This window comes from Ovis aries, chromosome 6, assembly GCF_016772045.2.
Source record: "Ovis aries strain OAR_USU_Benz2616 breed Rambouillet chromosome 6, ARS-UI_Ramb_v3.0, whole genome shotgun sequence".
Taxonomy (NCBI): domain Eukaryota; kingdom Metazoa; phylum Chordata; class Mammalia; order Artiodactyla; family Bovidae; genus Ovis; species Ovis aries.
In genome coordinates, this window is record NC_056059.1 from 17,398,403 (window position 1) to 17,425,967 (window position 27,565).

The 27,565-nt window shown below is 42.9% G+C and overlaps 2 long non-coding RNA genes across 2 annotated transcripts in view; one reads left to right on the forward strand and one right to left on the reverse strand.

Annotated features, from left to right (window-relative positions):
* LOC132659928 (uncharacterized) overlaps positions 1-27,565 on the reverse strand; it is a 74,809-nt gene that overhangs the window by 42,837 nt on the left and 4,407 nt on the right. The window contains exon 2 of the long non-coding RNA XR_009600991.1: positions 6,488-6,626. This is a non-coding gene — a long non-coding RNA (uncharacterized LOC132659928). The remainder of the gene's footprint in view (positions 1-6,487; positions 6,627-27,565) is intronic.
* Positions 7,950-22,051, forward strand: LOC132659927 (uncharacterized). Its single transcript, XR_009600990.1, has 2 exons — positions 7,950-8,162; positions 21,493-22,051. It is a non-coding gene; the product is annotated as an uncharacterized LOC132659927 (long non-coding RNA).

Consider the following 27,565-nt stretch of genomic DNA (forward strand, 5'->3'; position numbering starts at 1 on the left):
GTCAATTATACCTTAATAAGGAGCCAAAAAAATACACCTGCTTTTCTGTTCCTTTCAGCCTAATTCAGTCTTAAATGATACTTTAAAACTGAAAATGGTTTATATTTTTTATATAGAAAAATCTTATATAAATCAATGAAAAACAGTAAATCCAATAATACATCTATGGAAAGACAACACATGTTAGATAAAAGCTACCTAGATAGCATATTCAAAAGCAGAGACATTACTTTGCCAGCTAAGGTCCGTCTAGTCAAGGTTATGGTTTTTCCAGTGGTCATGTATGGATGTGAGAGTTGGACTGTGAAGAAAGCTGAGCACCAAAGATTTGATGCTTTTGAATTGTGGTGTTGGAGAAGACTCTTGAGAGTCCCTTGGACTGCAAGGAGATCTAACCAGTCCATTCTGAAGGAGATCAACCCTGGGATTTCTTTGGGAGGAATGATGCTAAAGCTGAAACTCCAGTACTTTGGCCACCTCATGCAAAGAGCTGACTCATTGGAAAAGACTCTGATGCTGGGAGGGATTGGGGGCAGGAGGAGAAGGGGATGACAGAGGATGAGATGGCTGGATGGCATCACCAACTCGATGGACCTGAGTTTGACTGAACTCCGGGAGTTGGTGATGGACAGGGAGGCCTGGCGTGCTGCAATTCATGGGGTCGCAAAGAGTCGGACATGACTGAGCAACTGAACTGAACTGAACAGGTCAGGAAGTTAAGATGCTAAGAGATAGCATGGAAATAGGGTTTTCCATAAAAATATATGAAACACTTTTAAATATCGAGAGTCATTATGTTATAATATTACATGAAGAAGCAAGACACAGAATTTAAATGTTATCAGTATGTTTCCAACTATATTTTTAAAATAAGCCTTGAAAAAAAATTAAAAGGAAAGATTTTTCAGTGGTGAGATCTAGGATGTTTTTTCCTTCTTTCTATTACTTTTTTGTATAATCATATTCAAATGGCTAGTTGTTTCACTTTATTCAGGTCTCCTTGCTAGGAAGAAGCAAATAAACTTTGCTTAAAAATTAATTACAATGCAGTATGCTATTTGTAATAATACGTGAAAGGAAGTGTAAAGCCAAGGGCTGGCGGAAAAGAATGGAGAACACTGGAAGAGCATCACAGAGGAGCGGGTAACTGAGGGGAATCTTATCCAGGACCACCCGGGGACAAGGGTGCTCTAGACAGAGCAAGGGCCGTGTGAGCCCAGGGTGTTGCATAAGAAACAGCTGCGCTGCCTGAGGAGCGAGCAGCACAAGATTCGGCACAAGAAGCCACACCTGAGAGGGGTTTACGACACGAACAGCAGGGTTTGACCTCGAGTCTGTGGGGAAGTACTTTTTGGTAGGAAAGAGCCATGATCGTGTTTGTACTTTGTAAAAGTTTTTCTGCCACAGTGTAAGAACAGACAGGGGACCCAGAGGCAGGGGGATAAGCTCGTGCTATTGTAATTGTCCAGGCAAGAGGTCTGAGCTGAAGAGCAAGCAAGGGAGGTAGAAAGGAAAAATTCAACAGATACTGAAAGAAGAGTCACAGGGGACTGAATCAGAGGGAGTAGTGAGGCTGGCTCTCAGAGTTTATTGAGCACTTTGCTATCAGTTTTTTCCGAGTTTTAGAAATAAGAGCCAACATGCACACAGAAAGCCACACAGACAAATGCACGCCGTGCAGCTCCTTGAGTGATCAAAAAGGGAACACGCCCGTGGGATCCGCATGCCACCCACCACTTCTTGGACTACTGGGGCCTCGGAGGACGTGATATCCACTTGCTCAGGCCAAAAACCTAGGAGCCATCTTTCACTCCTTCCTACCCTTCATATCATGCATCTTAGCCATCAGCAAGTACCTGTCAGCGCTACCCTCAAAATATACTCAGAACTCAGCCTTTCTCACTATCTCTACTGGGACCAGCCGACTCCAAGCCACTGTCACTTCCAGTCTGGACTCTGGCACAGGCTCCTGCCCATCCGCTCTCATCCCACTCTTGCTCCCCAGACCTATGCTCCCCGCAACCACTGGCATAGTCCTTTTCACATGAGGACTGCATCCTGTCACTCGCTACAGTAGTTCATCTCCATGACCCTAGTCCTTTACTCCTCTCTGTGCTGGTGTCTTTTGCTATGTAACTTTGCAGTGAACTGCTCACTCCTCTGATTCTGGGCTCAGCTGTGTGTTTTGCAGACTAGATATGATCAAAAGGAGACTGGAAATGGCTTTCAGCATTTAGCAGTTTTTGTTTTTGCAAAATGGTCCCTGAATGGAGAACACTCCAATTCGTGCTATCGCCGTGTCCTCCTGATCTAATGTGCCTTTCCAGATTGCCTTGCACAGTCCTGCCCTATACCCGCCGTGGTGTCTGCCTCCCTGGCCCTACTCTCCGGCTCTCAGGGTCTGGGCCAGGGTCCCACCTTTCCCCTGGGCCCTTCCCTAGCCACATTGGCCCACATCGGTCTCGCCCACTCTGCTAGGTGCCTTTAAGCAACCTCCTCCCCAACTCCACATCGGCATCAGATAAAAGAGAATCCTCAGGCTCTCTCACTATGTACCTGCCTCCCTCCCCACTTCACTCTAGACTTTATTCAGCTGCCCTTCCCATCTCTGCCTTGTCCTGGAAACTGACCACTCAGCATCATCTTTGGGGCTCACTTTGAGTCCCTTACAGCTATGCTGCTGCTGCTGCTAAGTCACTTTAGTCGTGTCCGACTCTGTGCGACCCCATAGAAAGCAGCCCACCAGGCTCCCCCGTCCCTGGGATTCTCCAGGCAAGAACTCTGGAGTGGGTTGCCATTTCCTTCTCCAATGCATGAAAGTGAAAAGTGAAAGTGAAGTCGCTCGATCGTGTCCGACTTGTAGCAACCCCATGGACTGCAGCCCACCAGGCTCCTAGGTCCATGGGATTTTCCAGGCAAGAGTACTGGAGTGGGGTGCCATCGCCTTCTCCGAGAGGCCCACACACGTTTATGTAAAAAGGGACTTCCCTGGTGGTCCAGTAGTTAAGACTCCATGTATCCCATGTAAGTGGCATAGGTTTGATGCCTGGTTGGGGAAACAAGATTTCACATGCCAAGCAGTGCAACCAAAAAAAGAAAAATAATAATAATAAAGATATAATAATGAATCCAGCCTGGATTATATTCCTCTTTGTTCCCTATGTTTGCAGGATATATATTTTTTAATATTTCTTTAATGGAGAAAGAGGCCCACAAAGGGAAAAATTTCTAAGACAACCAAAAGTTATAATACTATTCTGGTGGTTTTTAGTATATTATCATCTTCTGTGGGCATGAAAGTGTTTCAACTTAACTATAAATGCCTTAAAAATGAGTATTGCCTAGACTTCCCTGGCTGTCCCAATGGTTAAGACTCTGTACTTCCACTGCAGAGGGCACAGGTTCAACTCCTGGTTGGGGAAATAAGATCTCACATGCCTCATGGCATGGCCAAAAAGGAAAACAAAAAAGCTAAAAAAAAAAAAAAAAATCGTTGTTGTTCAGTCGCTAAGTCATGTCTGACTCTTTGTGACCCAATGAATTGCAGCATGCCAGACTTCCCTGTTGGAGAAGGCGATGGCACCCCACTCCAGTACTCTTGCCTGGAAAATCCCATGGACGGAGGAGCCTGGTGGGCTGCAGTCCATGGGGTTGCTAGGAGTCGGACACAACTGAGTGACTTCACTTTCACTTTTCACTTTCATGCATTGGAGAAGGACATGGCAACTCACCCCAGTGTTCTTGCCTGGAGAATCCCAGGGATGGGGAGCCTGGTGGGCTGCCGTCTATGGGGTCGCACAGAGTCAGACACGACTGAAGCGACTTAGCAGCAGCAGCAGCAGACTTCCCTGTCCTTTATTGTCTCCTGGTGCTTGCTCAAACTCATGTCCACTGAATCAGTGATGCCATCTAACCATCTCATCCTCTGCCACCCCTTTCTCCTCTTACCCTCAATCTTTCCCAGCATCAGGGTCTTCTCCTATGAGTCTGGACTTTTTTTGCATATTCATTTTCCCTACAGAAACTTTCTTATCAGATACTTGTTTTAATAGCTGAGCACGTGCAACATGTTGCCCATGACACAGAAAGGTCATGGCTGCATTTTCTTTCCTCTATTCTAGCATCAAAGCCACAGGTGATAGACTGTGTGAGCCCCACACAGTAGCTTAATCCACATAAAGACAGTGGCGATCTCCCACTGTTGGTGGGAAGTTCACAGTCAGGTAGCATGCTCACACATCATTAGAGGCAAGTGAGGGGAGGTGGTGATTGTGCTCATTCATTCATTTAGGGGAATCCTGGCTCCTCTCCTGTCACTACTTGTATGGCCTAGGTAAGTAATTTAAGCTCTTCGCCTAGATTCCTGAACTGGAAACTGGGGAATAAATAAAGCACTCACTTCAGAGGGCTGTGATGAAAAATAAATGAGACGATCCACTTCAAGGCCTCGAATGGTGCCTGGTGAAACACGCTTGAAATGGTAGCTGTCAATTAATTGGACAAAAAACTGAGTGCCAACATGTTTATTGATTGAATGAACCAACAATGAACAGACATCCAGAGTTCATATCTCTGGGCTCTCTGTCTCTGCAGCGCTCCTCCACTAAGCACACCAGCTGTGGGAACCCTGCATCAGTCTGACCCAGCCACATCAACCAAGCACACTGGTATTCCCTGGCCTTTGGCGGAATGCAGGGGCTTTGAAGGTTTCTCACCCTGCCGAGTGTCTGCTGGCTGAAGAGAGGACTTGTCAGCGTCCCAAGGGTGGGAGATAACTGCAACAGCCATCTAACTGGCCTCCCGTGCCCCAGCGGTGACCCCACTTCAGGGCACTCTCCACACAGCCGTGGGCAGATCTTTGTGAAGGTGTGAGTTAGGTCACATCACTTCCATGATTATCTTTTGAAAGCCCTCTCCCTGAGTTTAAATGACAAATCGTCAATTGCTGACCAAGCTCTCAGCCTTCTACCCCAGCCTGCTCTCCACTGTCTCCCTCCCCACACCCCCACCCCAGGCCATACTCCAGACTTGACCTTTGTTTGTGAGTTCTCCAAGCAGCACTTTCTCTTTATCCATAGACCTCCTGCCTGCCTCGACCTTGGAGTTCCCTCTGCCTGGACTGTTTCCTCTTTTCTCTTCTCTTGGCTAGCTCTCACTCCACCTGGGGAACACTCTGATGCCCAGACCAGATTACATTCTCCCACTCTGCTCTCCTACAGCATCTAGCTCTTCCCCACCATCTCTGCTGTCTGTCGTAATTATCTGTTTAAAGTCTGTCTTTCCCAACAGAGCATAAGCTTGGTGGGGTCACCAATATGCCTGTCTTGGTCTTGGCGGAATCCTAAAGCCTCCCGTAGTGCCTGGCTCATAGTGTTTCTCAACACATTGACTGAAAGAATGAGTTAATAAATTAAAGAATAAAGTCTCAAAGGGGAAAAAAAAAAAACACACACACACAAATGAGTCTCCATTCTAAGCATAAATCGATTCACTAAAACAGAGGGGGAGCAGAGAATAAGAGGGATACACAGGTAGCCCCCCGGGCCTCAGTTTCCCCATCTGTAACTGAGGACGCTGAAAAGCTTATCTTACAAGGCTCTTGTGAGGATTAAACGAATCAACAGGAATAAAGCACTTAGAACAGGATGTGACATATGCTGGCACTGTACATGATTATTATTTTCATTATTCCCACGGGGCATTTTTCCTGGATGGTGTAACTCATTCCACACAGCAAATGCGGGAGCAGCTTACTGAAGCATGCATGTGCAGGAAGGGGAGTCTGAGGACTGGCGGGCGGGGTGCCATGCCCCATCCTAGAGGGGCACTGAGCCGGAATGGCTGGGGCTGCTCCTCCCGGAAGTGTCCTGTTATCTCCAACATGGTCCTGATGGGGAAGTTACGACCCTGCTCTCAGGAAATGCACATAACTCACTGCTGCATTTTCAGCCCATCTGGAGAGCTGGGCCCAGTGAGTATTCCGTCTTTATCCTTCCCAGTCCCCAAGAATAACACATCAAAGAGCATGTTTGCATCCCTACAACAGATAACAGCACTGCCATAAGCTTCAGGGGCCACGCACGCTACAGACAGAATGAATTAATAATTTCACGTATTTATAAAATATAGATTAACCCAAGAAATGTATAACTCCGAGTGAAATTCCAGCTTGTTAAAACTGAGCAGAGAAAGACACTTTGATAAATAAAAGGTTAGTAAATGTTCGTCATGTGGCGTCACCAAATTCGCATTATCCCATGGAACGAATCATTCCTCCCTGATAGATAAATGTAGATACACAGAAGCATCAGTCTCTGGGGATGAGGAGGGTACAGAATCCAGACAATTGATTTTTAAAATTACATTTGATTATTTGATGCCCTTTTTAACAATAAAAAAGCAAACAGTATGATCAGTAAGGATTCTGAAGGCTCTTCTGCATTTATATAAGCGCAGCAAATTACTTGTAAAAACCATGGGCATTTACCTCTGTCTTCGTGTATAATATACCATGTCTGTGTGGGACCCAGTTTGCTTTGATGGTAAACAGCTCTTTTCTCGGAAACCTTACTTTCTCTTGCTCTGCTCTGGGTTGAGAGGTTCCCTTAATAGCCAAACTAGTTCTCCTGGAAAAAGAAAAAGAAAGTAGTGAGAGAAATGTATGTATCAGACTTCTTTCTTTCCCATAATACTGTAATGATAATTTACATTCATATTCAAAGATACAAAGATCCATACACTAGCTTTGTAGAGAAGCAGTCAAAACATAAAGCAGTCCTCAACTAAATATACCATATATATTTAGTGCTATACTAAATATACCATAGCAAAGACAAAAAAAAATGTATGAATATATTACCCAAAGACATATTATACTAAAAATTATCCTTTTGCCTTCCTGGGTCCCCTGACTCCAAAACAGAACAGTAAGCATATGGACGAGAATCCTGCAGATATTTATTTGCATGGATTATTTATTACTGAGATTGGGGATTATTTTGTTGCTAAATAGGCTTGAAGGGCTTCCCTGGTGGCTCAGTGGTAAAGAATCTGCCTGCCAGTGCAGGAGACCTAGGTTCAATCCCTGGGTCAGGAAGATCCCCTGGAGGAGGGCATGGCAACCCACTCCAGTATTCTTGCCTGGAGAATCCCATGGACAGAAGACCCAGGCAGGCTATAGTCCATGGGGTCACAAAGAATTGGACATGACTTAGTGACTAAACAACAACAAACAGGTTTGAGGAAGACTGTGTTTATCTATGAGCTATTTCCATACATTATTAAGGATATATCATTAGAAAAAAGAGCAACTAAATAACTTAAGTTTCTATTTTCCTCATTAATATTCTTCCATTGAAAACCTGAAATAACATTAATAATAACAGTTTATATATATAGCAGGATTTTATAACTACAGTAGAAAAAAATGAAATTTAAAAAAGAAGAAGGAATCATTAGCATCACCTCCAGGTTCAAAAAAAAAAAAAGTGAGCTGAGATGGAAGGCCTTACTATGTAAAATCAATACTTTTTTCCATACTGAAAAATGGATCAAGTTTTGCTGAGGTAACACCATTGACTGAAAAAGGTTAATTACAATAAATCTCCAGAAACACCCTGAGCTAGAATTTCCCCCTGTAGCTCAGGAGGATCTGTGGAGCAGATCAAGGAGCCTGCCCCTGCCCTCTTCTCCTGTTCTCTGGCTCTTTCTGAATGTTCCCAGGTGAACTAGAAAATTCCCCTTTGGCAGCAGAGCCTGGAAGTGGCACCCAGAAGGGCCCACGGTTGCCTTTGTGGGAGCTCCTTAAGGGCTCCCCAGACACAGAGCAGCGAGCCAGAGGCTCGCCCAGAGCCAGGCCAGTGAGCTCGGCCCCGGCCTCTTGGCAGTGCCCATCCGGGCAGACACTCCCACGCTGCAGCCGCACACGGAGCCGCCTGAGAGAAGGGAGGAGACCCTCCCTGCCCCACACTCCTCCACCCGCCTGGCGCACCTGAGCCAAGTCCGCCCTTCCCACTGCCACACCCGGGAAAACCGAGCTGCGCACAGAATCGAATAGCAATGCACGGAAAGGCGAGGAGGTGGAACAGTATGTGGCGCCGGTACCTCACAGAACCCCGATCACTGAGGCTTCTCCCCAGACCTTTCCCTTCACGGCGCACCACGTAAGTGCTAATACCAAGCTGTGGCCTCAAGCGATGTGCTGGGTATAAAGCTTATGTGAGATCAGGGAGAACGGGAGCTGGCCAGGGATACAAGCTACCTTTTATTAGAAATTTTATTGTATTGAGAGCTATGCATACATTATCTCTGGAAGTTTCTGTGATCACTCTGTTCTATATAATTGAAGCTCAGAGACATTAACTTGCTGAAGATCACACAGTTGCTAAGTCTCTGAGCTAGGTTTGAACCCGGATTTGTAAGACCTCGTACCTTTAACCACCGGCGGGGAAAAAAAAAGCCCATCCTGCTTATCTTTGTAGGTTACGCAAATGCGGACAGTAAGAAAATGAACCCATTTATTGATTTAACAAGCAATAGTTTCATCAAAATATGTACAACAGCGTTATCAACAGCATGTGAAGGCGAGACATTAACAAAGGCCCAAAGAAATGTTGGTTTGCCTTCATATTAAAAACACACAGATACATACACACACAGTTAGGTGAGACTAATGGAACGGTGCAAATACAGCAAGGCACAGGTAGGACAGAAAGAGCATGAGTCATGTGATCACATGATCTGATTCTGTGGTCATAAGGGTTTCCCTCCAGCCATACAAGAGCCTGCATGGTTAACCCGAGACTGTGAAGAGCAAGGTTGCTGCCTCCCTCTGCGGGTTAACCAAAGAGCAATACTACTAAGCATGACGTGGTTTCCTGATGGGATCCCAGAACAGAAAAATGACATGAATGGAAACACTAGTGAGAGTTGAGTAAAGTCTGCTGCTGCTGCTGCAGCTGCTGCTAAGTCGCTTCAGTCGTGTCCGACTCTGTGCGACCCTATGGACAGCAGCCCACCAGGCTCCTCTGTCCACAGGATTCTCCAGGCAAGAATACTGGAGTGGGTTGCTATCTCCTTCTCCAATGCATGCATGCTAAGTCGCTTCAGTCGAGTCCGACTCTGCGACCCTGTGGACAGCAGACCTCCAGGCTCCTCTGTCCACAGGATTCTCCACCGGAGTGGGTTGCCATTTCCTTCTCCCAAGAGTAGGGTCTAGAGTTTAGTTACAAGTAACGTACCAATGTTAGTTTCTATTTTGACAAATGCGCCATAGTTGTTTACAATGATTGATATTAGGGCAAACTGGGTAAAGGGAATACAAGAACACTGTACTACTTTTGAAGCTTTTCTGTAAAATAAACAAGTGTTGCAAAATGTAAGATTTCTTTTTTAAAAGTTAAGTAAAATTTAAATATAAAAATGAGAGAGAAAGAGAGAATATAATTCTAGAGACTAGAAAATTATCTTGCTGTCCTCTTACTATATCCAAAGGGGACCACTATGCAGGGTGATTTTGCAAATGTTTTTCATTTTTTATGTTACTAATAGTATCATACGGATGCAAAATCCCTGGCTGTGTATATTTAAATAAAGAAGAAGATGATTCTCAAAGATCAGAAATATTTATATATGTTAAGTAAGTCAAAATCGTGCTTTGTCTGAATAACTCTCTGGGGAGCTTATCCTCTTGCTAGTAAATCATTAGCAGGAATTCTCTTTACAGGAATGAGTATTAAAAGAATCTGCCACTAGACATAAAAGAAGACTTGGAAAAAAACAGCAAAAAAATACCATGTCCTGAGATAAAGACTTAATATGCTAAAATTCAATTCTCCCTATATCAACCTGTAAACGTAATGTGCTTCCAACAAAAGGCTAACTATTTTTGTGGGGGAACTAGACAAGCTGATTTCAACAGCCATAAGCAAGCAGTAATAGCCATGAAAATCTGGAGAAAAAATAGTAACAGGAGAGAGCCAACTCTACAAGATTTAAAAGTACATAAAGAAACTACAGTTTTAAAAGCAAAGTGGTACTGACTTTGACTAGAAAACTGATCAATGACATAAAACAGAATATCCAGAAACAGAACTAAATTCCTGAAGTAATTTAATACATATAATAGTAACTTGTCAAAACATTAATGGAAAGATATATTATTTAATAAGTGATGCTGAGGCAAACAGATGGCAATATGTATAATACTAGTTAGGCTGGTTTTCTGCCTTATACCTTCCACCAAAATAAATTCCAGATACACCAAATATTAATTCATAAACAAATAAATAAAAACATGGAAGGTTTTTTTAAAATAAACTACAGTATTTTGGGAAAAGTCTCCTTAAGTATAAAATAAAACCTTTATGTCATAAAAAATGAAGAGCTGGATATCTGACTACATGAAAACAAAAATTTTCTGCATAGTGAAGGGAGAGGGATAAACAACGTAAAATAACACAGCACACTGGTAAATATGTTTGTGATTCATATTCCAGGAAAGAAGATGAACATTATTAATAAAGAGCTGTAACAAACCAATAAGGAAAAGAACAAAATTCAATAGAAAAATGGGCAAAAGAATATAAATGAACAGTTCACAGAACCGGAAATAGAAAGAACCCTTTAAACTGAGGCAAATATGTTCATCTTTAAGGGCAGTAAACATTAAACTGCATCGAGGCTCCATTTCCACCTTCTAGACTGGCAGAGATCCAGAAGTTTAATATCATACAATGCTACAAAGGATATGAAGAAACTGGAGGGGGTATACATGATATTCATGTAAAGCAAGGCAATACAATTTCAAACAAAAGCACATTCTGACTTGTTAAGTCCAATTCCAGTTATTTCAGAGAAGGCAATGGCACCCCACTCCAGTACTCTTGCCTGGAAAATCCCATGGACGGAGGAGCCTGGAAGGCTGCAGTCCATGCGGTCGCTGAGGGTCGGACAAGACTGAGCAACTTCACTTCCACTTTTCACTTCCATGCATTGGAGAAGGAAATGGCAACCTACTCCAGTGTTCTTGCCTGGAGAATCCCACAGACGGAGGAGCCTGGTGGGCTGCCGTATATGGGGTTGCACAGAGTCGGACACGACTGAAGTGACTTAGCAGCTTAGCAGCATTCTAGTTATTTATCCTCTAGGCACATTCTCACAATCGAAAAATTCCACAGCTACGAGAATATTAACTGCCACATTGTTGGTGATAGCAAAAGACTAGAAGCTACCTAAATATCTATGATAGAGGACAGATTAAATAAACTAGGGTACATATAATGGAATGCTATGCTGCAGATAAAAAGAATGAAGCAATTCTATGAGAACTGAGAGAGAAAAAACCTCCAAAATACATTAAGTGAAAAAAGCAAACAACTGAACAACATGCTGTTGTTTGGGGTTAGGGGGAGAGGTTATATATTTATAAATGGATATAAAATCTGTGTAGGAGAACAACTGGCTAGGGAGACAAATGTAGAAAGAGATTTGGTGACAGTACTCTGTAAGGTTACTCTTTTGGCCCCTTGAATTATTTTATAATGAACAATAAGTCCATTTTAAATAAGGAAGATAAACAAAGTTAATTTTATGTGAAACTCCATCAAATGTTCCGTAACTACATAAATGCATTTCTGAGAAGAAAGTGAAAACAAACAAAGCCACCTGGGTCTTCAGGCCCCTGTCCCTGATCCTAAGCAGTCCCCACCCTCTCCCTAGGAAAACAATGCCGTGTTAAACCCTCAAAGCCTCTCAGCTCAGTCGTTACGGTAATTGTGTTTACTCTTTTCCAAACAAAGTCATTAGAATCAGAAAAGTAAACGTGCTCAGTCCTCATGTTCTTTGATGTCATCTTCCTCCTTGCTCCCAGTGTGGGACTCTGCAGCCCAAGGCATCATGGCCCAGAGCCTGATACACAAATTCTATAAGCACACAAAGCCTGATGCACAAATTCTGTAAGCATTGCCATAGCTACACCATACTGCTTGTGATCGTGATGCAAAACAAACAAAACATAAGGAAAAATGAATCCGAAAAAAACCTGAGCCTTGAAAAACATAAGCTATGGGGATTTTTCTGCCCTTTGAACACTTGCAGAGATTATGAAACTGTGGAGTGTTTTAAAATTTCAGAACAATTTTTCAGCGTGACCAAGTCCCAGATACAAGACCATTCTCTTTCCTGAAAATAACATCTGATCAAGGCAAATGGTATGTTGAAACAGGAACAGCCAGTATCTGTGCCACCTGAGCCTATCAGGTGCTTTCCCTCTAGGTGACCCTTGTTAAACATCACCTCAGCTCTAAATATGATTTCAGGATTTCAGGTTCCTAAGACTCCAAAGCTGGTGGCTGTGCAGTCATGCTGACTGGATCTATGCAGGGGAAAGATAGAGCCATCTCTGGCCTATTAGATGAACTACTGGACTCACCCAGATATGGGACAGCTATGGGCTCCTCCACTCCAAACCTCCCAGGGATCAGTCAGTTCTCACTTTGTGGGGTCCTGAGTTACTCTCCTGGAGCCTCAGGTGCTTTTGTTGTTGTTTCTCCCTTTTTAACACTCCCTTTCACCTCAATTCCTTATAGCAAAAAAGTCTGAAGTTGGAAGGGATTTAAGAAGGAAAAAAAAAAAAGAAAACAATTCAAAAGAAATTTGCTAGAATATCTTTTGCTCATTTAACACCCGGAGGTTAAGCTTCTCTAACGGCATTTAAATCCTTGGGCTTTTTTTCATTACTTTATGTACTTGCAATAAAAACATTCCTTTAGACGTTAGAAATTCTAACTAAAACAAGAACAAAGAGTGTTCCTTCTTTTCAGCTCTCCACCCAAAGTTATCATTGTAAATCAAGGTAAGAAAGTAAATTAACTACTGGCATTTAAATGTTTGCTGTCCCAAATATTTATTCTTTCCCACTCCCCCAAATTTGTTTCATACAAAACAATGCTCATAAAAACAATAAATATTCATTCTTTATCTACCAAAATTTTTAGATCAAAGTCCTGTGTGGCCCAAATCCTGAATAGCAAAAAGTAATGCTATTTGTTCAGCAGGAAGCCTTCAACTTCCCAATAGCAACCTGACCGAGTTTGGTTTCCACTTATCTTTTAAGTACTGGTGTGCTAGGTATAAACGTAAGAACATGATTAGCACTTCACATTTGCATAGAACACTGTGAATATAGTTTCTTGTTTAGTTGCTAAGTCCTGTCCGACTCTTTTTTGACCCCATGGACTGTAGCCTGCCAGGCTCCTCTGTCCGTGAGACTTCTCAGGCAAAAATACTGGAGTGGGTTGCCATTTCCTTCTCCAGGGCATCTTCCCGATCCAGGGATCGAACCTGGGTCTCCTGATTAGGCAGGCAGATTCTTTACCATTGAGCCACCAGGGAAGCTAAATGTCGTTTCACTTAGCTCTCAATGTACGGTGTGCCAGTGTGCAGCAAAGCCCACGGCACCCTCCGCCGTGGTGTCTGTCCGTGTTTGCCTCCCATTACTAGAATGTAAACTCCAGGGAGGGACTAGGTCTACTCTACCCGAGCAAATTCAGAGCAGGAACCACATGCATTTTTTAAACTGACAAGAGTGCTGGCGTTTTATTCTTTTCTTGGGCTTATAAAACTGCTATGGGCCCCCACTCACGCTCCCTAGCAAAAGGGAACTAGGGTCTCCATCTTCCCTGCCACATTCCTACTTCTCTGCCAGCTCCATTTAGGCTGAACATTTGTGGAGAGCTGTTGAGAACCTCCGAGAAGAGGTTCCCCTACTCCCGGTCCTGAGGGGCACAAACCATCCCCACCCTTGCCAGCTCTGACTTGCCAGAGCCTCACTGTCCTCCCTGCCTTGTGATGCCCCTGGAGAGTGCCCCCCTCCAACCTGTGCACACACACCCATATGCATACAATTGCCACACTCAGATGACCAGACAGCCCCTGGCTTTCCATCCAGATCTCCAGGATTCCCATGGTGTGTACACCTTTCTGCTGGTCTCCTAAGAGCCCTGTGTTTCCCTGAGAAGTACCTGTTCCCAGAGATTTTGTCTGTCTCTTTGCCTTGTTCAGGGACAAAGCTGTTGTCTCTGGGGACATGGCCTTGTGTGATGAACTTGGCAAACAACTTTAAAATGACTGTGGAGGATCCAGCCAGGGCAGATTAGTCAAGGGTAGATACATGTGCCCACCCCTGCAAACTGCTTTGTCTTTCAAGCGCCCTGGGGCATCTCTTTCAGGGAGTACAGAAGAGAGGATGGAGATTAAGTCACAGACCTGGCGGCCTCCCAGGTGGTGCAAGTGGTAAAGAACCTGCCTGCCAACGCAGGAGACCTAAGAGACATGGGTTTGATCTCTGGGTCGGGAAAATCCTCTGGAGGAGGGCATGGCAACCCACTCCAGTATTCTTGCCTGGAGAATCCCCATGGACAGAGGAGCCTGGGGGGCCACAGTCTATAGAGTCACAAAGAGTTGGACACGACTGAAGCAACGTAGCACACACTCACACACAGAGACTTGGTAAGCTGCTTTTAGTGAGATGGATTACCATCCCACCAAATTATTCAGGGATACATATATATTGCTGGACTACTGAGCCATCATATGTTACTTGCTTCCAGTGAGTCAAATGTAAGACACGGCCCCCGCCTTCAATGTCCCTCATTAGAAGCAGTAGAGGGCACAGGCCCCAGGTCCCAGATCTGCCATAAACCCATCTGGATGACCTGTAGCCTAGCTTTGAGCTTCAGTTTTCATTCCGTGAGATGCCGTTACTCTGCTTTGCAGATTACTTCCAGGATTGGACATGACGTGTGACACACAGGGCAGGTGACAGGGAGGGAGAGATTCAGTAAATAACAGGCCTACTTACGCTGTTTTTTAAGGGCTTGCTAAGACGCATGGTCCATGCTCTTAGGAGACTTATGGACACAAATGGAGGGGGCAAACGTAAATATTACATAGGCCCCAGAATGGACCTCTCCATAGGGTGAAGCCCCAGGATGGGGAGCAAAGGAAGCACGGTCCTGCCTTTTGGGGTGGGGAAGTCCTTCACAGAACAGGTGACAAAGGGACTTCCCGGGAGTCCAGTGATTCAGATTCCACACTCCCACCACAGGGGATGTGGGTTCGAACCCTGCTCAGGAAATTAGGGTGCCATATGCTGCACACCTTGGCCAGATTGGAAAAAAAGAGAGGTCACACAACCTGAGCCATGAAGGATGTTTAAGGAAGGACAAAGACTGGAATGGCATTGCAGATGGAGGGAATGGCATGAGCAAAGGCCTGGAGGTTCAGAACACTTGGAGCCTATAGGATAAGCCTGAGTCATGTGGCATAAGCCTGTAGGGTGGGAGACAGGAAGCCTGAAGAGAAGCAGAGGCAGAGTGGAGTGAATTTTTAAGCCCTTACTTACATGCAACAGGGGGTCTTCACTGAATTGCATTTTCTCTTAAAAACATTTCTCTTTATTAATTTTAATTGGAAAAATAACATGCTCATTGTTTAAGAAAAAAATCCAGTCATATAAAAGCAATAAAATAAACCATCCTGCCCCATTCCCTAGAGGTTAACAGTTCAGTATTTATCCTGGACTATTCACTGAAGAGTGTTTTAGGGACACTTTTCAGTATTTTTTTTTAATTAATATATATTAAAAAAAACATCCGATTTTTTATTTAAAATAAAAATCATTCTTGGTATAAGGCGGTGGGAGAATCCCATGGGCGGAGGAGCCTGGTGGGCTGCAGTCCATGGGGTCGCTATGAGTCGGACACGACTGAGTGACTTCACTTTCACGCGTTGGAGAAGGAAATGGCAACCCACTCCAGTGTTCTTGCCTGGAGAATCCCAGAACGGGGGAGCCTGGTGGGCTGCCGTCTATGGGGTCGCACAGAGTCGGACACGACTGAAGCGACGTAGCAGCAGCAGGGTGACTGAAGGTGGGGAAACTCCCCCAGTGCCAGGGGCTCAAACACCACAGGCCCTGTGTGGAGACAGTGCTCTGGGGTGAGAGGAGGGAGCTTGGGTCCTCATCAGCTGCAGGAGTGACAGAGAGCGGGAAGTCAAGCAGGACATTTTGATTTCTGCTTAAATTAATGAGACTGGATTACAGAAGAAACACAGGTGTGTGGGGTGAAATTATGAGCATAACTCTGGACATGAGAAGTGTGGTGTGGCCTGGGACATCCAGGAAAAGAAGTCATATGTCTGGGGTTAAGGACAGGAATCTGACTTAAAGAAGTAGGCGTGCAGGAGATTTCGTGTGATGGTGAGACTGCTCAGGTAGAAGCAGAGGAAGGCCCACATTTAAGAACTGAGCAGAGATGGGAGTCTTTAGAAGGATGAGAAGGAGCTGACCCAGGAGGGGAGACAGGAGAGCATGTCACAGTCAGTGAGGCTCCTTCCAGAAGGATCTGCAGTATCTAATGCAGTGAGTAATTTGACCCAAGTGAAAATAAGCTTTGCTCATAGTAGTCAGGGAGTTTTACTGGAATGGGTTCAGCACATCATTTGCATATATTATTAGAAAAGAGCAGGAAAGAAATATAACATAATGTCAACAGTACTTATTTCTGGACGTTGAGGTCATGGGTGATAGCTATTTCCTTCTGTTCCTAGAAAAAAGATGAGGGATAACGGAGGAAGAAGAAGGTGCAATATTCCAAAAGGAAACATTAAAAAATTATATCATTAAAGCAAATTTATTCAACATGTCCAAGCATTTAAAATTGTAAGGGAAGACAATAACTTTATGGGGAAAACAGCATAAAATAATACTGCCACTATGTTACTGCTTGCTGTTTTGCAAAGCATGAAGCATGAAGCATGGCAGGAAACTCCCTACATGAAGTATGGTGGGAAACTCTCTGCTTCCTCTAAAAGATCCCACAAAGTCGACTCAGGAACCTACAGCAGGGTGTTCCCCAAATTTCAGGCATTTAGTCTATGAATTTTGTCGATTTCCTTTACCACTAGTCCTGCTATTTAATAAACACTGCATTTAAACCAACTCATTTTTTAAACTTAAATGGATTCATTTCTATCACAATAGTAAATATAAAATAATTAGCATAATACATAGAAGGTAACTGAAAAATTAGTATACTGAAAACAAAACAATTGTTGGTAATGCTAGCAAGATCCTCTCAATAACCCAAGACGTCCACCTTGAGTCCTGAGCTAGCTCTCTGGTAATAAGGAAGATCAACACGTATTGCTGTTGTTCAGTCGCTAAGTCATGTCCAACTCTTTGCAAACCCAGAGACTGCAGCACGCCAGGCTCCTCTGTCCTCTACTATTTCTTGGAGTTTGCTCAGATTTGTGTGCATTGAGTCGGTGATGCTATCTAGCCATCTCATTCTCTGCCACCCCCTTCTCCTTTTGCCTTCAGTCTTTCCCAGTGTCAGGGCAAGAATGAGTGGGCTCTTTGCATCAGGTGACCAAAGTATTAGAGCTTCAGTTTTCCTGGTGGGTCACTGGTAAAGAGTCCGCCAGCCAATGCAGGAGACACAGATTCCATCCTTGGGTGGGTAAGATCCCCTAGAGAAGGAAATGGCAACCCACTCCAGTATTTTTGCCTGGGAAAACCCAGGGACAGAGGAACCTGGGTGCTACAGTCCATGGGGTTGCAGAGTCGGACATGACTTAGTGACTAAGTGACTAATAACAATCAACAGTCCTAGAAGTGGTTAAAGCCTTCCTGGTAGTGTAGTTTGGGTTTAAGAATTCCACTGCAAATCATTTACTAGAAAGGAGAAGGAAACATTGAAACACAAATAAAAGAGTTGGGAAGCAAGAGAGAAAAAGGAAGGAAGCCAATAAATGATGTATTATCAAGCCAGTGATCACTCTGGGCAACTGGGGCTTAATCCCCCTGGGCAAACTCTGGGAACCAGTGCAGAATACACCTCAGAATCAGCCCACACAGTGGGTGAGAGAGCTGGGGTATCTGAACACTAACCACTGTTAAAGGTTGATCGTGAGGATATTAATTTCCTAGCATTACCGGGCTGTCTTGAGGGCAGCAAAGCAGGCCCCAGAGGCAAGAGACGAACTCAGGCAAAGAACACAAGTGCTGTAGCTGGAAGGCACTTGATAAAGGTGGCAACATGGACAGGGCTCCAACAGAGGCTGCTACATACCAAACTGAAGCTGCAAGAGAACACAAAAGGAAAGCGTGTACAGTTGTCAACCCCAGTCTCCCAGCTCATCCCACACCCACCCTCCCCCTCGAGACTGACATTGAGATGATTTACAACTACCATACATAAAATAGACAACTAATGAGAACCCACTGTATGGCACAGGGAGCTCGACTCAATGTGATGACCTACATGGGAAGGAGATCTAAAAAAGAAGCGATATACGTATACTTAGACTGATTGACTTTGCTGTATAGCAGAAAAAACAGCACTGTAAAGCAACTGCTGCTGCTGCTGCTAAGTCACTTCAGTCGTGTCCAACTCTTCACGACCCCATAGATGGCAGCTCACCAGGCTCCCCCATCCCTGGGATTCTCCAGGCAAGAACACTGGAGTGGGCTGCCATTTCCTTCTCCAATGGATGAAAGTGAAAAGTGAAAGTGAAGTAGCTCAGTTGTGTCCAACCCAGCGGCCCCATGGACTGCAGCTTACCAGACTCCTCCATCCATGGGATTTTCCAGGCAAGAGTACTAGAGCAGGTTGCCATTGCCTTCTCCGTAAAGCAACTCAGTTCAGTTCAGTTCAGTCGCTCAGTCGTGTCCGACTCTTTGCGACCCCATGAATCGCAGCACGTCAGGCCTCCCTGTCTATCACCAACTCCCGGAGTTCACTCAGATTCACGTCCATCGAGTTAGTGATGCCATCCAGCCATCTCATCCTCTGTCATCCCTTTCTCCTCCTGCCCCCAATCCCTCCCAGCATCAAAGTCTTTTCCAATGAGTCAACTCTTTGCATGAGGTGGCCAAAGTACTGGAGTTTCAGCTTTAGCATCATTCCTTCCAAAGAAATCCTAGGGCTGATCTCCTTCAGAAAGCAACTATACTCCAATTAAAAAAAAATTTTTTTTTAATAAATGAAAGAAGTTCTCTCATTGAGTCAAAGGAATTTATGGAGAACCTGTTAATTACTCAAAATCATCTCCCACACCACCAAGCTAACATTCCCCTAGCCCAAGAAATCAGATAACCTGGTAAGCCTGAAGTAATTCAGAAGGTGCTGAGCCTAACCCAACAACTGTCCTGAGGAGCCTGGTCAAACCTCATCCATACCAGCTTACTGAAAAAACAGACCTTTCCCAATATTTTAAAATTTAGGTTTATTTTCCTCCCTATCCGTTAGAAATAGCCTCATCATATCTGCCTGCCCAACAGAGTGGTCAAAAAGTATCTTCTCTATGGGAACAAGTCATTAGGATGAAAATCTGTGCTGACAACATAGACAAATGAGAGTATGCTCGCTCATTCCTAAAAGGACTTTTTAACCCTTAAAAGAAAAGACAGTAAATTGCTTCGAGTGATAGCTCCCTGGATTCATTTAAAATATTATTTACTTATAAATATCAAACTCCACAACAGCCATAGCTCACAACTATAACAAAGGATAAAGTATACAAGCTCCAGGTGCTACCAGTGTTTGTAATTTTTATAGATAGTCTTTCATTCAACAAATGTTTGTGGGACTGTTTCTGTATACCAGGAACTGTTCTAGGTGTCTGGAGATACAGCAATGAAGGAAACACAAAAATCCCTTTCCTCCAGGAAACTACACCCTAGTGAGGAAGACAGTCAATAAATAAATGAAAAATAGGTACAGGATGTCAGCTGGTAATAAGTGTTACAAACAAAGGAGATAAAGAGTATAGGGAGGACCCTTGGCTGGGGACACATTCTAATTTTAAATAGGGTGATCGGAGAAGACCTTACTGACAAGAAATATTCAGGAAGACCCAAAGGAGTAAGCCATGTGAAGATCTGGGAAAGTTAACTACAAAGAGAGCAAATAGTCTATGTGGGGATCATGGGGCAAGAACTCGCCTGAGATTTGAGAAACAGCAAGGAAACTGGTAATGCTGGTTCAGAGTCAGAAAAGGGAAGAGCGGGAGGAGACAGAGAAGAGAGGAAAAAGGGGTGAGTGGGGGGTCACGTAGAGGCGTGCAGACCATTGTGAAATCGTAAACTAAGGGAGAGTTCTGGGCAAGGGAAAGACCTGGCCTGACTCAGGTTTAAGAAGATCCCCCTGGCAGCTCTGCAGATGATAGACAGAGACAGGGAGGCTAGTTGGGAGGCTGTTGTCAAAATCCAGAGAGGTGATGGCAACTTGAACCAGGTTGGTGAGAAGTAATTGGTTCTGGTCACATTTTACAGGTCACAAAGTATAGGATTTGGAGAGAGATTAGATATGGGAAACGAGAAACATTAGGGTGAAGGACAGTGCTAAGGCTTTTGGCATGAGCAGTAGAGAAACAGACCTATTCTTTCCTGAGATAGAGAAGACTAAAGAGGAGCAGGTTTGGGGAAAGATCAGAAGTTGCATTTCGAACATGTGAAGTTTCAGAGACCTATCAGACATCCCAGTGGAGGGTCTGTAGGCAGTTGGAGCAAGTCTATGCATCAGGGATTAGGTCTAGGTCAAAGAAAAGACTGGGAGTTGCTAGCATCTACAGTCTATTTAAAGGCATGAGACTGGGTGAGGTCAGCAAGGGAAGCAATCTGATAGAAGGGGCTGAGAGGCTGAGCCACAGGGGCAGTCCACCAACCGGAGGTCAGGGAGAACATGGGGGATGGGCAGAGGAGACTGGCGGGGGGAGCGCCCAGAAGACCAGGGAAGAACCAGAAGCTGAGGGTATCCTGGAAACAAGACAGCTCTGAAGAAAGAATAGTCAACAGCGTCGGATGTTGGTGGTGGTCAAATAAGGAGACTGAGAGCTGACCATCAGATTTAGCAGCTTCAGTGAAGAGCTGGGACCAAATACGTGTCCACAGTGTGTCCGGGAGAGAAGCGGGGAAGAGGAATGTATCCTATTTACCACCCTCTTTGTGTTGGTGATTTTGGAACCAAAAGAAATGTCTGATTTTCCCCCCAACACAATTAAGTATAATTATTATCTCTGCTTAATTTATCAACTCAGGTTAAAAAAAACAACTAGCTTTTTCTTCCACAGTAGGGAGTTTGCCTAAGATTTTTATAATTGGCTTAATTTTCTGCTTTACTTTTTACATGAACAAAAATATTGGCTACACACTATAATATGTGTGGTATATCCAGTAAGTGGTTTTTTTTAATTTTAATTTTTACTTTATTTTGCTTTACAATACTGTATTGGTTTTGCCATACATTGACATGAATCAGCCACGGGTATACATGAGTTCCCAATCCTGAACCCCCCTCGCACCTCCCACCCCACTGGTAACTATTCTTCATGTGTAGTCTCTGTTGTAAGCGACCTGAAGTATGTCATTTATATAAGTCAGTAAATATGTGTCTCTTTCTCTTCCCATCTGGTGCGGCATCCATAACCTAGAAGAGGGGTTTCCCTGATGGCTCAGTGGTAAAGAATCCACCCGCCAATGCAGGAGACACAGGCTCTGTCCCTGATCGGCGAAGATCCCACATGCTGAGGAGCAACTAAGCCCTTGATCCACAACTGATTAAGCCTGTGCTGCAGAGCCCGGGAGCCCGACTACTAAAGCCTGTGTGCCCTAGAGCCGGCGCTCCACAACAAGAGAAGCCACCACAACGAGAAGCCCTGGCACTGCAAGCAGAGAAAAGCCCCGGAGAAAGGCCCGTGCAGCGGCCAAGACCCAGCACAGCCAGAAATATAAACAGATAAATAATCCAGAAGACAGGAAAAAGGAGATGAGAGGAAGAAAGAGAAGCAGGCAACATTCTGAACTTTCTCCAGCCTGATGATGGAGTCAGCTCCATTTAAATTCAGCATCGACGCATGGGATGAACACACAAAGTCACAGTCATCAGTGTCCACAGTATCAGAGGCTGGGAGTATAGTTACCCGACTCATGTACATTGTGAATTAAGGTACCAAAATAAAAAGAGAAATTTCTCTTTCCTTTTCAATTAAATCTGTGCCCTGTTGATCTGAATACAGTGCTGAGTTTCTTTAAACTATTTAAATTAGTTGTAATGGCTGCAGTATCATTTTTATTTGATTTTGAATTCTTCTTTCATCTTAGAAGAAACCACGAGGAAATAGGATTTCACTCACTCCCTGGTTAACTAGAAGTGAAAACAGTTTTACTCAAAGGATCATAGTCCTAGGCTATAAATTATTGTTTCATTTCCTTTTCCTTCTTTTTTCCCCCCTTCAATTAAAAAAAAAAAAAAGAACAGAAAGAGACAGTATAGCTGAAATAGAGTTATTTCCATAAAATGTTTCTCCCACAGTGCTGGGAATCCTAAGATAAGAGTCCTGTATTCAAATGTGAGAGGTAGAAAATGTAATTTACTTCAAGCATTATGTGAAACAGAATAGGCTCTTTAAAAAATAAACCATAGTAAGTGAGATACTCACAGTAACTAATGTAGTATAATGTCCACTTGATTTTCAACTCTTTTTCATGTTTAGTAAGTACTCAAAAAATAAATAGACATGATGATGGTGATTTTCATTTAAAGATCATTTTTGCTGTTGCTATTGTTGAAATAATGAATATAATTAATTATAGAACATTAACTCTTACATAGAAAACAAACCAAAAATACCCACTTTGGTTTATAAGTGAACAGGAGAGACAAAAAGTATTTAACAAGTAAACTTCTTTTTCACAGATTATGACAATTTTTACTGTCTCTCTCTCTACCCAACTGGCCTTCTCATAGACATGGATCTTTTTCATTATCTTAATTTTCAGCTCATTTATAATTTATTCCCGACACAGCCACTATACAAAGGTGTTTTCTTACCTAAGTGACTCTTTGTGGTGACCAACTGACCACCTTAGGCATCAAATCATCCTTCTTGTCAGCTTTTAATTCCCTTCATTTTCAGGGATCAAACTATGAAATTCTCATAGCTCACCGGTGCAAACAGTTTATCAAGCGATTTCACACCCACATGCTGCAGGGCTTACGGCAAAAGGGGGACAGATGACGGCAGTGAGAAGCTCGATGGCAACTGGGGGTGTTCTGCAGTACATACCTGGGCTAAATCCTGAATGTTGTATTTGCATTTTTGTTTTTATTTCTCTCACAGCATGCCACGTCTCTCTGGACTGCCAGGATAGTAATCCAAGACGTTTTGACAGTTAGGAAATCATTTGACCTGAAACTTACTGCAGTTCATGGCACAGCCCTCCTTTGGACAGTTTTGACCTGTTTACTGGTTGGATTGTTCTGGCATGGGCATCTGAACCCATATTTTAGTTGATAAAATGTTCCCTTTCCTGGAAGTCCAGGTTTATCTTCATATTAGAGGAAGAAAGAGACAGAAACAGAGAAGACGACACAAACGTCAACTATTTCACAATAAGGGGAAAAAACATCAGACTACATCCTGTCTGTATATTTTAACACTTCCTATAAGAGAAATCCAGGAAATACGCTTTTTTTTCCCCCCAGTGAGTACAATTTTGTGCCACAGTCAAGAGACCCTCCTGTTTGCTGAGCTCAACTGCATGTATCCAGTAGACTAGATCAGACAGAGGCTGGAGGAATGTTAAACTCAGTAGGCATGCGCTAGGGGGATGCACAAATCTGCTCTCTTGCTCTGCCGTGTTTCTACACCCACCAAGGATCCCCATGTTCCCAAGTCTCTGGGATCCAGCTGCCTCTGGAAATCACCCCATCACTTCCTTCTCAACTTACCCTACAGCCTCCTCCGCCAAACGTCCATATCTAAAGCACCCCAGACCTGTTCTGACTGCTGTGTCTGTTGGGACCACAAATATCATTTCATCCATTACACTGAAAAACATTTTGCAACACAAATATTTCAACAAATTCACTTGGTCCGTGTTTCAATTCAGCATTTCAATTGTATTTCAACCAAATACTATGAGTTTCATTTCTTCCCTTCCTATAATGTGCATTATCAACACATTTTCTGGAAAGGCATATTTCAATCTGACAAGTTTTTCAAATGGAGAAATTAAATCATAGCGTTTAAGGGAAATGTGCAAAGCAGTCAGTTAAGAAGTCTAACTACACATGACATGTCATCAAAAATGTAGCTTAAAAAGTTGCTTCAAAATAAGTTCATCCCAACCTAGAGTCTGTCATACAGACTGAAGTAAGTCAGAAAGAGAAAAACAAATACTGTCTATTGATGCATATATGTGGAATCTAGCAAAATAGTGCTGATGAACCTATTTTCAGGGCAGGAATGGAGACACAGATGTAGAGAATGGACTTGGGAACAAATCAGGGGAAGGAGAGGGTGGGGGGAATGGAGAGAGCAGTACCGCCATATACATGCTGTATATGGCATACACATATACACATACACATACATATATGTACGTATACATATACATGTATGTAAACCAGATGCCCGTGAGAAGTTGCTGTACACACAGGAGCCTAGCCTGGACCCTGAGGGGCGGGATGGGAGTGCGGGTGGGAGAGAGGCTCAAGAAGGAGGGGATACACGTACACTTAGGACCGATTAACCTTGCTGTACAGTAGAAACCAACACAACACAGGAAAGCAATTACCCTCCAAGGAAAAATACATGAAAGAAAAAGTTCATCCCATAGCTCTGGGAATTTCTGATGACTGAAATGTTCTGTATCTTGATTGGAGTGATGATGTCACAAGTATGTGTGTGTGTGTATATATATATATATATATACACACACACATATATATTTATAAAAACTCACTGAATTGCACACTTAGTTCAGTTCAGTCGCTCAGTCGTGTCCGACTCTTTGTGACGCCATGAATCGCAGCACGTCAGGCTTCCCTGTCCATCACCAACTCCTGGAGTTCACTCAGACTCACGTCCACCGACTCAGTGTTTTTCTGGAACTCTCTTGCTTTTTCCATGATCCAACGGATGTTGGCAATTTGATCTCTGGTTCCTCTGCCTTTTCTAAAACCAGCTTGAACGTCAGGAAGTTCACGGTTCACGTATTGTTGAAGCCTGGCTTGGAGAATTTTGAGCATTACTTTACTAGCGTGTGAGATGAGTGAAATTGTGCGGTAGTTTGAGCATTCTTTTGCATTGCCGTTCTTTGGAATTGGAATGAAAACTGACCTTTTCCAGTCCTGTGGCCCCTGCTGAGTTTTCCAAACTTGCTGGCATATTGAGCGCAGCACTTTCCAGCATCATCTTTCAGGATTTTGTACACTTAAGACCTGTGCATTTCACTGTTTAACTTCTAGCTTAGAGATGAACAAGCCCACCTTTCTCACTGCTATAAATGATCAGAGCCCCTTTGCACTAGTTTCCACATACCTACTAGCTGGCCTTGAAATTAGCGCCTCATCCTCTTCTTTTCCTTGCTGATTAATTACTTTATGTTCTTTCTTTTTTATTATTATCGTCAAAATTCCCTAGGATCAGTTCATTTTTAAAATATTTATATCATATTACATTTAACATTTTTTTATCTTCTTCTTTTACTATATATAAATACTGATTCACTGTATATAAATGTTTCTAAAAGTACAAAGAAGAGAAAAACCATCCATGTCTCTACTATCCAGAGAAAACTACTCTCAGTATTTTAGTTTCTACACCTCTGAGTATATTCAATAGATACTGACTGAGTGCCCACTTTGTGGCAGGACTTGTCCTAGGCACCAAGTACTGTGCTAAGCCAACAGTACCCTGCCATCATAGAACTTAACATGCTAATAAATGATACATACAGAGGAATTTTTTAAAAATGAGGCAGGATTGTGCTTATTCCTTTATAATCTGATTTTTCCACTTAGCAATACACCACTCATATTTTTTCGAGTGAACAAAAATTGTATGATGTCATTTTCATAGTTGCACAGTGCTCTATGGTATGGCTATATTAAAATTCATTTAATAAACCCCCTTATTCAAACAACTAGACGTTTCAAAGCTATAACTTACATTTCTCTAAACATCTCATTCCAATTTTTTAAAAAATATATATCTCATGATCTTGCTGGTAAAATAATTTTAGGAATCATGGCTAACATAACTGTTTTCCTTTAAATACCCTTCACTTCAGTGGTGCCACAAGCTTAAGCCTTAATTTTCTGTACTTTTGAGGAAAAACTCTATAGGTTATTTTCAAAGTCACAGTAAAGGATGACCTGTTCACGTACTTACACACCCAAGAATACTTTCTACTATAAAGGTACACCAAGGCCTTGGAGACAGATGCTGTACCAGAAGGTTCTTTACCCGTTTCTTCCAGGAAGTTACCCTGCTCTCTTTATTGCATCAGGGTTTAAATATCTGAAATGGGTGAAATGATTTTTGCAACTATAAAGCATCTGCCTAAGTCTGGGGCTAGTGCCTTATGAAGGGGTTTTGGGTGAAAACTCCAGGCACAGGACTGAGGGAGATTTACTATCTGGCCCACGTGTGGTCAAGAAGCCACTGAGGAAGTAAAGCTGCAAATGCAGTCTGGGTGGGAGTGGGAGCTCTCTACATTTCCGGACAGACCTTTGATCCTACAGAACTTTGAGCTTAGCAATTTTGCAGGGGAGGAGAAAGTCACTCTCAAAAATATAATACAGGAAATCTTCAACTTACATATTTCCCAAGGTTTAATAGTAAATCTATTATATACAATGTAAAAAAAAACACTCAGAGAAACAATTCAGCAACACACTTGAACAACAGCTATTCACTGAGCTCCTATTACGTGCAAAGCATTGTTATAGTACACTTAAGATAACAATCTCAAGCTGGTTCACAGACTTATTTCACTCTCCAATAAAGTTGAAAGCCTATATTTGCGAAGAAAAAAGTATATAACAATATATTGTTATAATATTCTTTGATACATCTTTTTGTCATCTACTGTTTTGAGGGAATTGTACAAGGTATTGGGGAGGGGATGTTTTATAAAGATGATCCAGACAAAACTTGTCATTAAAGGTTGACAGACTACAGTTGTGTTACTACAGATGTTCTTTTGAGCCCTCCAAATGACCTGAGAGGCACACTCTCAAGTGTTGTGGACAACACACCAAATTTGAAAAACTTAATATAAAATAAAGAATATAAGATCTCTCATTATACATTGAAATGGTTAATATTTTGGATATGTTGCCTAAATAAAATGTACTATTAAAATTAATAGTGTTTCTTCTAGTTTTTTAATTTAAAATTAAATTGTGTGATACTTGTATCGGCAGTGCTGATCTACACAATTATAGTTACTACCTACTCAGTGCTTATATCATAGGTCACTTAACTTTATACCAAATATATGTGACCTTCCACAAAGGAGGTATTACAGATGAGGACACTGAAGGTTCAAAGGCTATAATAATTCATTTTATTCATTTTTAAAAAGATTTTTTATATGAACCATTATTAGTCTTTATTGAATTTGTTACAATATTGTCTCTGTTTTATGTGGCATCTTAGCTCCCTGGCCACGGATCAAACTCATACCCCTGCATTGGAAGGCGAAGTCCCAGCC